Source organism: Symphalangus syndactylus, chromosome 5 (genome assembly GCF_028878055.3).
Source record: "Symphalangus syndactylus isolate Jambi chromosome 5, NHGRI_mSymSyn1-v2.1_pri, whole genome shotgun sequence".
Taxonomy (NCBI): domain Eukaryota; kingdom Metazoa; phylum Chordata; class Mammalia; order Primates; family Hylobatidae; genus Symphalangus; species Symphalangus syndactylus.
The window spans coordinates 122,365,253-122,382,635 of record NC_072427.2 but is presented as its reverse complement, the minus strand read 5'-3'; positions in this window follow the sequence as shown (position 1 = coordinate 122,382,635).

The window sequence follows — 17,383 nt, the reverse complement described above, 5'->3', positions numbered from 1 at the left end:
ACGTGTACTGTATCTGTTAATTCCAGATTCCCTGGCATAAAGACTCAGTACGTTGTTTAAAGAGAATGCATGAAGTTAACTGCATTACCTTCTGGAGGGTTCATTTGTGAATTTGGGGCCAAAGTAAGGGGAGTTACTGGTATTCTAATAGTATCAAACAAATGAATTCATTTCTTCTTTTGGGGAGGTGGAGGGAATAAGGTCTTACCTTGTCACCCATGCAGGCTGGAAGGCTGTGATGTGATCTCAGCTCACTGCAGCCTCAACCTGGGCTCAAGCGGATCCTCCCACCTCAGCCTCCTGAGTAGCTGGGACTACAGGTGCACACCACCATGCCCAGCTCATTTTTGTAGGTTTTGTAGAGACTGTTTTGCCACGTTGCCCAGGCTATTCTCAAACTCCTGAGCTCAAGTGATCCTCCCACCTCAGCCTCCCAAAGTGCTGGGATTACAGGTGTAATCCACCACACCCAGCCAGATGCATTCATGTCTACAATAGAAATACATCTCTTTGCTCCTATCTTGAATTTGTAGGCTCCCACAAATCAATAAAAAAGAGACATCTGATAAAAAATGGGTAGAGGCCAGGCAGTGGCTCACACCTGTAATCCAAGCACTTTGGGAGGCCCAGGCAGGCAGATCACCTGAGGTCAGAAATTCAAGACCAGCCTGGCCAACATGACAAAACCCTGTCTCTACTAAAAATATAAAAATTAGCCCGACGTAGTGGCACATACCTGTAATCCCAACTACTCGGGAGGCTGAGACAGGAGAATTGCTTGAACCCAGGAGGCAGAAGTTGCAGTGAGCCAAGATGGTGCCGCTGCACTCCAGCCTGGGCGACAGAGCAAGACTCCATCTCAAAAAAAAAAAAAAAAAAAAAGGTAGAAACTTAAACAGTCACCTCACAAAAAAGGGTATCTAAATATTAGTTTCTTAAAAAATAAAAAAGGGGTGTGTAAATGGCTGATAAACATGTAAAAGATACTCAACTAATTTAATCATTAGAGAAATGCAAATTAAAACCTAAATGAGATTTTAATCTCACATCCAACAGAATGGCTAAAATGGAAAACCCAGAAAATGCCAAATGTTGGTCAAGAGTTGGAGTAACTGAAACTACACGGCTGCTGGAAATGTATATTGGTATAACCACTTTGGACAATGGGAAGTTCAACAAACAGGCAAACCAATCTAGATTTAGGGATATATGATTAGGTAGTAAAAGTATAAAGAAAAGAAATAGCTTTGCAGGGAGTAGTGCTTGGGAGGTAATAGGTGCTTCTGGAGTGCTGTTGATGTTCTGTTCCTAAGTAGGGTGCTATGGCTTGAGTTTGGTTTGCCTGACCCTACCAAGTCTCATGTTAAAATTTGATCCCCAATGTTGGAGGTGAGGCCTGGTGGGAAGGGTTGTGGGAGTGGATTTCTCATGAGTGGATTCATATTCTGTAAGGAGTGAGTTCATTAAGAGACTGGCACCTCCTCTCTCCTTTCTCTCGCTATGTGATCTCTGCATATGTCATCTCCCATCTCCCTTCCACCATGAGCAGCCTGAAGCCCTCACTGGAAGCAAATACGGCTACCATGCTTCTTGTACAGCCTGCAAAATCGTGAGCCAAATAAGCCTAACATTCTAAGACACTGGGATTACATGAGTGTTCGCTCTATGATGTATTGAGAAGTAGGTTTTTTGGAGAAAAATGTACTTTTAGTTTGTATATTATATATTTCATGGTTAGTTATTTTTAAAACTCCTGAGCAATGCTGGATACACACTACCAACTATTACTTCCCTGACTGAGCCAGTTTTTCTGTATATGCATCACAAATGTGAAAGATAAGGTAGGCCTGAATTCTGGGGAATGACAATGGTGAAGGAAAGGCGAGACAGATGCAAAAGACACTGCAGAACTCAGGCTCAAAATCTCATCCTTAACTCCTTCCCTCATCCCACCATGTTGAATCAGATGTCAATAGCAATTTTATATGGCATTTTTTAAGCTTGCAAAAAGTTATAAACAGAAAATGTTCATTTTATCACTCCATCACAGACGAAAAACATGAAATTAAGCTAGGAAACATGTTCAGGTGATTAGAGTAGGTAGAGCATAGACTAAAAACCAGTGAACTTATAAAAAAAAAAAGCCATGACGTGGACAAAAAAAAAGAACTTGTGGCTCCTCACTCCAACTCCTGTGACTCTCTCACCTTACCCCCACTGCCTTCAAGTTTTTTGTAGAAAGAGAAATTTTATATGGATTGAGTTTAAGATGATGCCAGAATATCAAGGTAGAATTATTAAACAGACACAAAAGCTAAGGTTTGGTACTCTGAAAAAAAGGTCAGAATTGGTGATAGAAAATTAGAAGTTACCCATCCATAGAAGGGTAATAAAGCCATGAGAGTGAAGGAAACCAGTGAGAGAGAATATTGAGAAAAGTACTGAAGGACAGAGAAGGAGAAGCGAAGGAGGAAAGGAAATCCGCATTTATTGAGCATCTGTTAAACTGTATGCCAGCTGCTCTACATTTACTATCTCATTTATTCCTCTCCATTTCCAAGGTAGCCAATTTTAGCCTCATTTGATAGACTGACTTTGTAGACTCAAAAAGCAGTAAAAAGAACCAGCATTCAAAACCAACTTGACTCCAGTTTATTCTGTGTACTACACCATTCCTGGAGAGGCTAAGTGTGTGTTACAGAAGACCATGGGGAGAATATAGGTCAATGAAAGATAAGCCCTGGGAAAAGACCATTGGATTTTTGTGTTTTTTGACTAAGGGGTTCCCATAACATAGCAGCACCTGCACTCCTGTCTTAACGCCTCTGTGAATGTGGGTAATCCAGACAAATGTAAACACCCGTCAATAAGGGGGAAAAAAGTCAAGATAGTAAATGTAAAAATTAGTATAATGAAAACAAACCAGTTATTAAATTCTAGCTAGCTACTCTTGCCAACCAAGCACTTCGAATCTCAAGGCTTGAATGAAGAATAGCTTTTTTTTCTCTGAGACACGGTCTTACTCTTGCCCAGGCTGGCGTGCAGTGGCAAGATCTCGGCTCACTGCAGCCTTGATTTCCCATGCTCAGGTGATTCTGCCACCTCAGCCTCCTTAGCAGCTGGAACTACAAGCACAGCCACCATGCCTGGCTAATTCTGTGTATTTTTGGTAGAGACGGGGTTTTGCCATGTTGCCCAGGCTAGTCTTGAACTCCTGAGCTCAAGCAAGACACCACCTTGACCTCCCAAAGTGTTGAGATTACAGACATTAGCCACCACGCCTGGCCTGTAAACAGGAATAACTTTCTTGCTGTGTGATTCAATGTTATTTACTGCTTTGTTCATGTACTGCCTAGAACCATGTTGACTATCACCAGTGATATGGATCCTGCACATTGGGAAACACTGCAGTGTTATTTAATTTTGTTCACTGTGTTTACAGTGCAGTTTTAGTCACCTGAAATTCTAAGAGAAAAGATCAAGATGGTTTTGCCAGTCAAAGGTCATTGATACTTGGAATGAAAGATAACTTCTACTGGTGATGAACACATGCCTTTTGAAAAGCATCAGTATCTCCTTAAAATGTATAAACTACTGTAATCAATGAGGAAGACTTTTTCCTACCAGATATATTAAACTCATTTACCATACAAATAGCATTATAACATTAAAGAAAATTTTTTAAAAATTCTGTACCATAAAACAATTACTGGTTCCTTCCTACCTGTTTTTAGGTTTGCAGATGAATAATGTGTGGATTTTTGGCAGACACACTGCTGAAAATTTTTCACTTGGTTGGGTGAGCATCTCACCCTATCTCTATTTGTCTCCCTGCTCTGAGTTCTAGAGAAGACCACCAATAAGCAAGTGAAATTCTTTGGCCAAGTCACTGATAGCAGAATTCCCCAGAGGCATCAAGAACTTTGATTTCCAGAGATTGGTTAGGCACAGCCACTTCATTCAACCTTATATTTTATATCTCAGAGTTAAGGTTGCATTTGGGCTACCTAGCCTGTAGACTCTATTTTAAGACAAGCAGGCATTTAATAGTTGTTGGTTGGTTGATTAGAGCTTCTAGCCAATTTTTAAAAATTATTCGAATAGATAAGCCATTCACTGGCTCAAAAAAAATTTTTTAATCAACTTCCACCCATCCAGTTACCACTACTGAAGTAACCTCTACTTTTTATTTCTTGCATATTCTTTTTTTTTTTTTTTTTGAGACATAGTCTCGATCTGTTGCCCAGGCTGGAGTGCAGTGGCATGATATTGGGTCACTGCAACCTCCACCTCCCGAGTTCAAGCAATTCTCCTTCCTCAGCCTCCCAAGTAGCTGGGACTACAGGCGCACGCTACCACGCCCGGCTAATTTTTATATTTTTAGTAGAGATGGGGTTTCACCGTGTTGGCCAGGCTAGTCTTGAACTACTTACCTCAGGTGATCCGCCTACCTCGGCTTCCAAAGTGGAGTTGCAGGTATGAATCACAGTGCCTAGCCTCTTGTATATTTTTCCACATACACATTTTTTCATGCATATATATGTAAGAATAAATGTTCTTATTCCCCCTCCCCCATTTTTATATAAGAGAAAATACCATACAAACCCTTCTGCACATTGGACTTGAGATGGCTTTTCCATCTCTGCAAAAAGGCGACATTTTTTCTTAACCACTGCACGTTATTTAGTTATGACCCAGTTTAGGGACATTGAATTTCTTTTATACTCTAGTGCTTGAATGATTATCCTTGGATGTACATCTTTCCTTGTATATTTAAATATGTCTCATCTCAGTTTCCACAGGTGGAATTGCTCTGCAAAAAGGCATATATGTATTTTTAATTTGCCTTCTATGTATCAAATGTTTTCACCCCAGCATTGCTGATAGATTAGAGTGCTGCCAAGTTTTTGGATTTTTACCTACCAGCTTTTGAAGGGCAGATTATTTCAAGTCTTAATTAATATTTTCAGGAACAGTAACAATATAACAATATCGTTTGGTTAAATTGAGAGAAATGGGGTTCAGTTGACAGAGTTTGTTCAGGATATAGAATTTTTTTGCTGCTGCTCCTGCAGCTACACACCTACAACTAGTAAAAACATGGTTGCTTAGGTTGTCAAATGACCAGCAAACCTGGAGGGGAACTAGGAATAACTATAAACAGCTCCACCCACACTTTTTTGGGCAAATGTGCAAGCTTAGCAGAATCTAAAAGGATCCTTCAGCCTTTGTTTGAGTTGCAGAAAATTAACATGGTAAGGAGGAAGAAATCACTAATTTTGCCGGGCGCGGTGGCTCACGCTTGTAATCCCAGCACTTTGGGAGGCCGAGGCGGGCGGATCACGAGGTCAGGAGATCGAGACCACGGTGAAACCCCGTCTCTACTAAAAATATAAAAAATTAGCCGGGCGTGGTGGCGGGCGCCTGTAGTCCCAGCTACTCGGAGAGGCTGAGGCAGGAGAATGGCGTGAACCCGGGAGGCAGAGCTTGCAGTGAGCCGAGATTGCGCCACTGCACTCCAGCCTGGGTGACAGAGCGAGACTCCGTCTCAAAAAAAAAAAAAAAAAAAAAACAAACACTAATTTTGTTAAAAAGTTCCCTGATACAGGAACTGAAAATGATTTTTGACCAACTTGGGCAATAGAGCAAAATCCCATCTCTACAAAAAAAATACAAAAATTAGTCGGGCATGGTGGTGCTGCTTGTAGTGACAGCTACTCATCCTGAGGTGGGAGGATTGCTTGAGGCCAGGAGGTTGAGGCTGCAGTGAGCCAGGATCACACCACTGCACCAGCCTGGGCTACAGAGTAAGACTCAAGAAAAAAAAAGATTTTTAATTAATCTTGCTTCAGTGTTGAGGTGGTACAGGGAGGGAGAAAGGGATATTGGGCTATGAATTCCACCTAAACCGGGGATTTTTATCAGGGTGTGAAGAAAGATTTTCAGGAATAATTATCTGAGTTACTTGGAGTAAAAGTAACAGGAGGAGGAAAAGAGATGTGGCATGTGGGTCTCTGACTTGCCAAACTTTTTATTCGTTTTACAAATCATGATTTCTAGAGCATCTTAATCTTTGGGTCCCAACTGCTTGGAAGTTGCATAATCTCTATACTTCAGTTCCCCCTATAAAATGGGGAATATGATAGGATCTATCTTGTATTTGAGAGGATTAAATAAATATAAAGTGCTTAGAAAAGTAAGGACTCAGATACTAGTAATTATTATTTTGACATGTTTAAGTAATCAGTACTATCTGGAAAACTGTGCTAATAGTGCCTGATCTACACAAATTTAAGTGACTGTGCCTCTTTTTTGAGTCAGAGTCTCGCTCTGTTACCCAGGCTGGAGTACAGTGGTGCGATCTGTGCTCAGTGCAGCCTCAGCCTCCCAAACAGCTGGGATTACAGGCGCCCACCACCACACCTGGCTAATTTTTGTATTTTTAATAGAAGACGGGGTTTTACCATGTTGGCCAGGCTGGCTTCAAACTCTGGACTTCAAGTGATCGTCTGCCTTAGCCTCCTGAAGTGCTAGGATTATAGGCATGAGCCACCGCACCCACCAGTCTGTATATCTCTTTTGAAAGTCATAAGCAATATCTTTGGAAAAAACACAAGGTTATTTATTTAGAGGTAGGGTTTCTCATTCTACCCCAGCTGGAGTACAGTGGCACAATCACAGCTCTCTGCAGCATCAAATTCCTAGGCTCAAGCCATCCTTCTACCAGACATGTTGGCATGCACCTCCTGAGTAGCTGGGACTACAGCTGTGCTCTATCACACCAGGCTAATTTTTGTATTTTTTATAAGAGACAGAGTTTTGCCATGTTGGACAGGCTGGTCGGAACACCTTACCTCCGGTGATCTGCCCACCTCAGCCTCCCAAAGGGCTGGGATTAAAGGCACGAGCCACTGCACTCAGCCACTTAAGGCTTTTAAAAAATCAATAATTTCTAAATGGTTTTGGACTTTTGACTCCTTATAAGTGTTAAGGTATTTTGGTATCACTTTTTTCCTTCAAAAAAAAAAAAAAAAACCAACTAGGTGATGTCTATTCTTCAGTTAAAGTTAATTAAAACTATTTTGGATCCCAGCACTTTGGGAAGCCAAAGGCAGGCAGATCACCTGAGGTCAGGAGTTCAAGACCAGCCTGGCCAACATGGTGAAACCCTGTCTCTACTAAAAATACAAAAATTAGCCGAGCATGGTGGCAGGCACCTGTAATCCCAGCTACTCAGGAGGCTGAGACAGGAGGAATTGCTTGAACCCGGGAGGTGGAGTTTGCAGTGAGCCAAGATAGTGCCATCACACTCCAGCCTGGACAACACAGCGAGACTCCATCTAAAAAAAAAAAAAACTTTCAGTTTTTGGTTTTGAAAATGTCATGATACCTGTTGAGATAACTGCTGAATATATGGGGTAATACACAGTCTAGGGCATGGTATCAAAAGAACTTGTCACTGTATATATCGGAAATGGTAAAAACGTGTTTTGCCATTTTCACGAATTCATTCATTTTTCATGTTTCACGAATTCTTTTAAAAAAAATCCTGCTAATTCTGTTTCTCTTGCTTTTCTCCTTTATGACTAAGTTTTCCTCATTATGGGTTACCTCACATTACTACTTACGAAGACGTCTCTTTAGTCAGAAAACAGTAGTTTGGTTCAGCTCTAGCTTCATTGTTAAGGTCATAGGTAAGTCTGGCAAATGGCTAGAAACATTCACATGTTTGCTTGTCCTTAATGCTCTCACCTTTTCCCAGCTATTTGGATGTTTATACTTTTGCTTACTTTGTAGTGTGCCAACTTAATGTATGTTATAGACTAAATGTTTATGTCCTCCCAAACTTCATATTTTGGAAGCCAGACATGGTAACTCACACCTGTAAACCTAACGTTTTGGGAGGCCTAGGTGGGAGGATTGCTTGAGTCTGGGAGTTCAGGACCAGCCTGGACAACATAGTGAGACCCCATCTCTACAAAAAAAATTTTTTTAATTAGCCAGGCATGGTGGCACACACCTGTAGTCCCAGCTGCTTAGGAGGCTTGCCTGAGCCCAGAAGTTTGAGACTGCGGTGAGCCATGATTATGCCAGCCTGGGTGACAGAGCAAGACCTTGTCTCAAGAAGAAAAAATAAAATTGCCAATTACAGTGGCTCACGCCTGTAATCCCAGCACTAGGAGGTCGAGGTGGGTGAATCACCTGAGGTCAGGAGTTTTGAGACCAGCCTGGCCAACGTGGCAAAACCCATCTCTACTAAAAATGCAAAAATTACCAGGACATGTTGGTGAGCACCTGTAATCCCAGCTACTCGGGAGGCTGAGGCAAGAGAATCTCTTGAACCGAGGGGGTGGTTGCACTGAGCCGAGATCGTGCCATTGTACTTCACCTGGGCAACAAGAGGGAAACTCTTGTCTCCAAAAAAAAAAAAATTTGGAGGGCTGGGCACAGTGGCTCACACCTGTAATCCTAGCACTTTGGGAGGCCAAGGCAGGTGGATCACGAAGTCAGGAGTTCAAGACCAGCCTGGCCAACATAGTGAAACCCTGTCTCTACTAAAAATACAAAAATTAGCCAGGCAGGCCGGGCGCGGTGGCTCACGCTTGTAATCCCAGCACTTTGGGAGGCCGAGGCGGGCGGATCACGAGGTCAGGAGATCAAGACCATCCTGGCTAACACGGTGAAACCCCGTCTCTACTAAAAATACAAAAAATTAGCCGGGTGTGGTGGCGGGCGCCTGTAGTCCCAGCTACTCGGAGAGGCTGAGGCAGGAGAATGGCGTGAACCCGGGAGGTGGAGCTTGCAGTGAGCACAGATCACGCCACTGCACTCCAGCCTGGGTGACAGAGCGAGACTCTGTCTCAAAAAAAAAAAAAAAAAAAAAAAAAAAAAAAAAAAAAATTAGCCAGGCATGGTGGTGCGTGCCTGTAGTCCCAGTTACTGGGGGCGCTGAGGCAGGAGAATCGCTTTGAACCCAGGAGGCGGAGGTTGTGGTGAGCTGAGATCGCGTCAGTGCACTCCAGCCTGGGCAACAATGCGAGATTCCATCTCAAAAAAATAAATATTTGGAGTCCCATAATAAATATTTGGAGTCCAGTGTGATAGTGTCTGGAGATGGGGCCTTTGGAGGTAATATGGGTTCGATAGGTCATGATGGTAGGGCCCTCATTATGGGATTAGTGGCGTTATAAGAGAAGAAAGAAATCTTCCTCGTCAAGAGCACAGAGGAAAAGCCATATAAGAATACAGTGAGATGGCCACCTGCAAACCAGAAAGGGAGCCCCCACCAGGAACCAAATTGGCTGGCACCTTGATCTTGGACTTCCCATGCTCCAGAACTATGAGAAATAAATTTCTATTATTTAAGCCCATGGTAGTTTATGGCATCCTAAGCTAAGACAACGTGTCTCTAGTTTCCCACAGATTCATAAAGGTCCACACAAAAATGTTACACTGTTAATAGTGTCCTGTCCTTGAATTTAACAGCAACCAACATATTGTTTGTGTAGTTCTTGCACCATTTGGAAACAGTGACCTTTAGGTGTTGCAGGTAACTATTGGGAAATCCTTCAATTTGTTTAACGTTTCCATATTTTGATTTGCATCTTGGGAGTTGCTTGGAATTTGGGATCCTCTTCTGTCTCTTGAGGCTGCTTGCCGGGCAAAGTGGCTCACGCCTGTAATCCCAGCAATTTGGGAGGCCCAGGCAGACAGATCACCTGATGTCGGGAGTTAGAAACCAGCCTGGCCAACATGGCGAAACCCCGTCTCTACTAAAAATACAAAAATTAGCTAGGCATGCTAGTTTACACCTGTAATCCTAGCTACTTGGGTGCTGAGTCAGGAGAATTGCTTGAAACCGGGAGGTGGAGGTTGCAGTGAGCCAAGATTGTGTCGCTGCACTCCAGCCGGGGCAACAGAGCAAGACTGCCTCAAAATACAAGAAATCAGAGGCTGGACATAGTGGCTCATGCCTATAATCCCAGCACTTTGGGAGGCCAAGGCAGGTGGATCACTTGAGGCCAAGAGTTCAAGACCAGCCTGGGCAACATGGCAAAAGCCTATCTCTACTAAAGATAGAAAAGATTAGCTGGATGTGATGGTGTGTGCCTGTAATCCCAGCTACTCAAGAGGCTGAGGCACAAGACAATTGCTTGAACACGGGAGGTGGAGGTTGCAGTGAGCCAAGATCACGCCACTGCATTCCAACCTGGGGCAACAGAGTGAGACTCTGTCTCAAAAAAAAAAAAGAAATCAGAGATACGTAAATGCAGGTGTAAACTCATACACTTAATGGGCTATATGTTTTGGAACTGGCTGTGATAATATAACAAAAGTAATAATGGGCTGTAAGTGATATTAAACGTGGGATTAACTGGATATTTAATGATACCAAGGAATCATTAATTTTGTTTGGCTATGATGTTTTATTATTAGAATGATGTTATGATTAAATTTTATTTTTGCCTGGATACAATGGCTCACACCTGTAATCCCAGCACCTTGGGAGGCCAAGGCAGATGGATCACTTGAGGCCGGGAGTTCCAGACCAGCCTGGCCAACATGGCGAAACCCCATCTCTGCTAAAAATACAAAAAATTAGCCAGGCCTGGTGGTGCACGCTTGTAATCCCAGGTACTTGGGAGGCTAAGGCAGGAGGATCACTAGAACCCAGGGGAGGCTGCAGTGAGCTGAGATCGCGCCACTGCACTCCAGCTTGGGCAACAGAGCAAGACTCTGTCTTAAAAAGAAGAAAGAAAGAAATTCTATTTTTTAAATGTTTTTTCCTTTTATTGAACTCCATTTATAGCCTTTCCATTCAGAGCATAAAGATTAAATTTTAAAACAAGGCTTGGCACCCTGGCTTATGCCTATAATCCCAGCACTTTGTGAGGCCAAGGTGGGTGGATCACCTGAGCTCACAAGTTTGAGTCCAGCCTGGCTAACATGGTGAAACCCCGTCTCTACTAAGAGTACACAAGCCTAGAGCAGTGGTGTGCGCCTATAGTCTTAGCTACTTGGGAGGCTGAACCAGGAGAATTGCTTGAGCCTGGGAGGCAGAGGTTGCAGTGAGCCAAGATCGCACCATTACACTCCATCCAGCCTGGGTGACAGAGTGAGACCCTGTGCCCCTCAAAAAAAAAAAGTTTTTTTAAACAAGAATCGCTTAGGCATACTGAAATATTGAAGAGGAAATTATATTAATATCTGGGACTTGTTTCCAAATAATCTGGAATTGGGGCAGGGTGTAAATTATTGGCAATATCAAAGAAACGAGGAGTTGGAATGATAATTGTAGAAGCTGCATGATACATGTTTTTTATACTTCTGTATATGTTGAAATTTTTTATTAAATTATAATTGTGTATAATGACTATAATGCTTTCATTGTCTATTCTGTGTGGTTATGTTTCTTGCTGAAATTAATACATAAAGAGTCTTCAACTTAAATGACTTATCAAGCATAAATATTAAAATGCTGGATGTTACTACACATTTGACTCCACTTACCATGCATTTATTCATCAACTATTAAATGCTTTCATGTAGATTTCTCATTTAATCTCTGCAAGGTAGGTGTTACCCCTGATTTTACAAATGAGAAAATGTAGATTCAAGATAAGTAATATGCAGGTCGAGAATAGCAAAATCGGTCGGGTGCGGTGCCTCATGCCTGTAATCCCAGCACTTTGAGAGGCCGAGGTGGGTGGATCACCTGAGGTCAGGAGTTCAAGCCCAGCCTAGCCAATGTAGTGAAACCCCATCTCTACTAAAAATACAAAAATTAGCCAGGCATGATGGCAGGTGCCTGTAATACCAACTACTTGGGAGGTTGAGGGAGGAGAATCGTTTGAACCCGGGAGGTGGAGGCTGCAGTGGCCCAAGATTGTGTCACTGCACTCCAGCCTGGGCGACAGAGCGAGACTCCATCTAAAAATATAAAAATAGCGAAATTATGACTTTTCCCCCATTTGGTCTTCCACCTGGAAACTCATGTTTTATTTTTACTCTACCGTGCTGCTTCTCAGACATGCCTGACTTTTTTCCCCTGCTGTTTTCCTTTAGGAGTGAAAGCCTGGCACAACATGTACAATAAAATTCAGGGAAGATTTTTGGGGTCTTTGTCCTCTTCTTTCCTGTTAAAGCAGCTAGAGTCAGTAGGCAGGACCTAAGGTGTACTACACCATAAGGAAGCCATTGAACAGTGAACTGGCAAAATTCTAGACCCAACTCATGAAATTTTGGTTCTTCAAGAATTTCTTTGACTGCTATTACCTGTATTTGTGTTGATTACTGTTAAATATACTGGGTCTCATCTCACTTTCAGAACATAAACGAAGAGCTCAATCCCAACGCACTTGTCTTTGTTGTCCTTCCTGTCTGTGTGTTATACATCTTCTCAATTAGAAGGCATGTCTGTACAGCTCAGCAGCTCAGGATATAAGAGTAAATGCAAGGTACAAACGTTCCCCATACTGGGCAGCCACCCCAGCCATTCAGTCATTGCTTTCTCATTCTTCTCAAGGACATTCCAAGGTTGCAATATAGGGAAGCTTGGGACAACCCCTATGCCCAAACTGATTGTAATAGTGGAGCTTTATGAATTACATATAGTGTAGCAGAGGTTAACTAAATTCTCACCCTGAAGTGTGTGAAGAGACCAGATTTTGTAAGCACTTGTGGTTAGAGACCCAAGAAAGGATCCACCTATTGAGGTCTTAACATGGGTTCAGGGTATTTATATTCCCTTAATTCCTTCTAACTTGCCCCCACCTCAGAAAAAAAGTCACCATACTTAGGCAAATCTAGACCCAACTATGCTTAAAGCGTCCTTTGCTGACTAGCCCATAGAGTTGCTTACGTGAGATAGACTTGCAGCTGTGTGGTACACTTTCCCTGCCTCTAGCTTTCTGCATCTCCAGGCCAGAGAGAGTTAATGACAACAGAAGTACAGACTCCAGTTTTACCCACAGAGATAACCCTTTGACCAGACAAAAACACAGGATCGGCTGGGAGCGGTGGCTCATGCCTGTAATCCCAGCACTTTGGGAGGCCGAGGCAGGCGGATCAAAAGGTCAAGAGTTAAAGACCAGCCTGGCCAACGTGGTAGAACCCTGTCTCTACTAAAAATACAAAAATTAGCTGGACATGGTGGCGTGTGCCTGTAATCGCAGCTACTTGGGAGGCTGAGGCAAGAATTGAACTGGGACCCGGGAGGCAAAGGTTGCAGTGAGTTGAGATCGCACCACTGCGCTCCAGCCTCGGCTACAGAGTGAGACTCCGTCTAAAAAAAAAAAAAAAAAAACTATCACTGAAGAAGCGAAGAAGCTATACTATTATTGATTCTGACTCAAATCAGAAGTCATTGAAAAAAATTGATCAACTATGTAAAAATCAAAAACAGGCAGAGCACGGTGGCTCACGCCTGTAATCCCAGCACTTTGGGAGGCCGAGGTAGGCCGGATCATGAGATCAAGAGATTGAGACCATCCTGGCCAACACCATGAAACCCCGTCTCTACTAAAAATACAAAAACGCTGGGTGTGGTGGTGTGCTTCTGTAGTCCCAGCTACTCAGGAAGCTGAGGCAGGAGAATCCCTTGAACCTGGGAGGTGGAGGTTGCAGTGAGCCAAGATCACACCACTGCACTCCAGCCTGGTGACAGAGTGATACTTGGTCTCAAAAAAAAAAAAAAAAATCTGCATGACCCCCCCCCCAAAAAAAAATAGACAAGTCAAGGGACAGATTAACAACCTAGGAAAAAATGTAAGGAACACGATAAGTACTCATAGGGAAATATTTTCTGCTTAATATAAACTTAATGATAGATTAAAAAGGAAGAAATATTTTCTGCTTAATATAAACTTAATGATAGATTAAAAAGGAAGGTGCAGGAAGTGTTGTATATATTGTGCTACCTTTGAATAAAAGAAGATTACTGATAATCAAGCCTAGTGTTAGGTAAACTGAAACTTTTGGCCTGCCTCCTGTTAATAACCCATGGATTCCCTTCTATCCTGCCTCTGGGATGGGATCACTCTGGGTTTTCCAGGGCCTTTTAGAAAAGACTCGACCCTGGCACCCTGTCTCCTATTCCCACCAACAGACTGCTATGCAAGACTCAGTGTCTTAAAGGCAGAAGCTGTTAGTTTCTTTGCATTCCTCACACCTGCCACAGTCCCCAGAATACTTAATGTTACTTAGCTGAACTGAATAGAACATATGTAGGGCCGAGTATACTTAAGATCCAAATGTGTCCCCTCCAATGTGTATTCCGTTAGAGTGAGTTTCTGTTGATTTCCAATCTGTTTTAAAGTTTCTGATACCCAGCTATAAATCCTGTAGCTCCCATTCCCTTTTCCCACAATCATAACTGCTATCTTTTCTCCATCCCTTCTGGAAATGTACATTAACCCTAGCTTTTTTGGGAAGCAGGCATTACCCTGGTGCTCAAGATAAAACTTGGCAAGTTGATTTTTGTTCCTTAAGGATTTCCTCAATACATATTTGGTGCAAGCTTGACCCTTTGTTCTGGCAGGTTATGATTCAAGGTTTCTCCAGTCTTTTCTCCAGAAACGTTCTGAGTGTGTTGCATGACAAGGTGGAAAAGAGCTTATGCTTTAAACTCACACATAATTGCTTTCAAGTTTGATTCTGTCACTCGTCAGCTCCATGATATTGAATAAGTCACTAAAGCACTCTGAGCATCATTTTCCTTATCTATAAATTTAGGATAATAGTGCTCATCTCATAATGTTGTTGTGGGGAGTTGGAGATAATGTATGTGAAAATCCCTCGCATAAAGTAACTGCTCCAAATGCATCCCCCTTCTTCTCCACAAAGTGATTTATGAATTGATGAAGAAACAAATGAATAGCTTTCCCAGGCAGCAATGCTTACCTTATTTGTAGAAACCTGTATTACAAGTTTCTGGCTGGGCACAGTGGCCTACGGCTGTAATCCCAGAACTTTGGGAGGCCAAGGCGGGCAGATCACGAGGTCAGGAGATCGAGACCATCTGGTGAAACCCCGTCTCTACTAAAAATACAAAAAAAAGCCGGGCGCGGTGGCTCAAGCCTGTAATCCCAGCACTTTGGGAGGCCGAGGCGGGCGGATCACGAGGTCAGGAGATCGAGACCATCCTGGCTAACACAGTGAAACCCCGTCTCTACTAAAAATACAAAAAATTAGCCGGGCGAGGTGGCAGGCGCCTGTAGTCCCAGCTACGCGGGAGGCTGAGGCAGGAGAATGGCATGAACCCCGGGGGGCGGAGTCTGCAGTGAGCCGAGATCGCGCCACTGCACTCCAGCCTGGGTGAAAGAGCGAGACTCCGTCTCAAAAAAAAAAAAATAAAAAATAAAAAAATAAATAAAAATACAAAAAAAATTAGCTGGGCATGGTGGCAGGCGCCTGTAGTCCCAGCTACTCGGCTGAGGCAGGAGAATGGCGTGAACCCAGGAGGCGGAGCTTGCAGTGAGCCGAATTCACGCCACTGCACTCCAGCCTGGGTGACAGAGTGAGAGTCCATTTCTGAAAAAAAAAAGAAAGAAACTTGTATTAAAAGTTTCTGAATACAGGGGCAAACTAGGTCTCTTAGTAGTTTGCCTTGGCCTATACTACTAAAGTGATAGGTCCCTCCCTATCACTTTAGTTTTTGAACTTTGTGCTCTTGAGGTATGTCCGTATGTCCTGATCAAAGTCAAATCTAGGTGTGACAATGATGTAGGGAGCCTGTATATAAGGGCCCTCTTACTAGCCTCCTTGAGGCTCTCAGATGGTAAGGCAAAGTCTCTGGCCTTAGGGGATAACCATCCATCAGGGTACATAAATAACAATTACATATGGTAGAAAATGATATGACATGAGATGTACAGAGAAAACACTATGGTAATTTAATAAAGACAATTTACTTTTTTTTTTTCTTTGAGATGGAGTCTCACTCTGTTGCCCAGGCTGGAGTACAATGGTGTGATCTCGGCTGCCTTAGCCTCCCAAAGTACTGGGATTACAGGCATGAGGCACCATGCCCCGCCGACAATTTACTTTTAGCTAGAGAAGATCAAAAATGGATTCACTCATTTCAGTCAATAAAGATTTATCATAGATGTTTCTTTTTTTTTTTTTTGTCTTGAGACGGAATCTTGCTCTTGTCTTCCAGTCTGGAGTGCAACAGTGTGATCTCGGCTCACTGCAACGTCCGCCTCACAGGTGCAAGCGATTCTCCTGCCTCAGCCTCCTGAGTAGCTGGGATTACAGGCAGCCACCACCACACTCAGCTAATTTTTTGTATTTTTAGTAGAGATGGAGTTTCACTATGTTGGCCAGGCTGGTCTCAAACTCCCGACCTCAGGTGATCCACCCTCCTTGGCCTCCCAAAGTGCTGGGATTAAGGCGTGAGCCACCGCGCCCAGTCTATCATAGATGTTTCTGGGCAAGGTGTTATGCTGGACATTAGGGATGCAGAGATTAAAATTATCTTCTGGGCCAGGCACTGTGGCTCACGCCTGTAATCCAGCACTTTGGGAGGCTGAGGTGGGCGGATCACCTGAGGTTGGGAGTTGGGGACCAGCCTGACCAACATGTAGAAACCCCATGTCTACTAAAAATACAAAATTAGCCAGGCATAGTGGCACATGCCTGTAATCCCAGCTACTCCAGAGGCTGAGGCAGGAGAATCGCTTGAATCTGGGAGGCAGAGGTTGCAGTGAGCTGAGATCGTGTCATTGCACTCCAGCCTGGCCAACAAGAGTGAAGCTCTGTCTCAAAAAAAAAAGTTATCTTCCACTTACTTTTGTGCTTGTTTTATTTGTTTTGTTGTTGTTGTTGTTTGAAATGAGTCTCACTGTGTTGCTCAGGCCTGATTACAGTGGTACAATCACAGCTCACTGAAGCCTCAACCTCCCGGGCTCAAGTGATCCTCCTGCCTCAACCTCCTAAGTAGCTGGGACAACAGGTGTGTGCCAGCTGTTTTTAAATTTTTTGTAGAGATGGAGTCTTACTGTATTGCCCAGGCTAGTCTCGAACTTGTGGGCTCAAGTGATCCTCCTGCCTCGGCCTCCCAAAGTTCTGGGATTACAGGCCTGAGCCACCATGTCCGGCCTCTTTTGCTTTTTTTTTTAAATTATTATTGTTATTTATTTATTTATTTATTGAGCTGGACTCTCACTCTGTCACCCAGGCTGGAGTGCAATGGCACGATCTCGGCTCACTGCAACCTCCGCCTTCCAGGTTCAAGCGATTCTACTGCCTAAGCCCCCCGAGTAGCTGGGATTACAGGCACCTGCCACCATGTCCAGCTAATTTAGTATTTTTAGTAGAGATGGGGTTTCACTATGTTGGTCAGGCTGGTGTTGAATTCCTGACCTCAAGTGATCCACCTGCC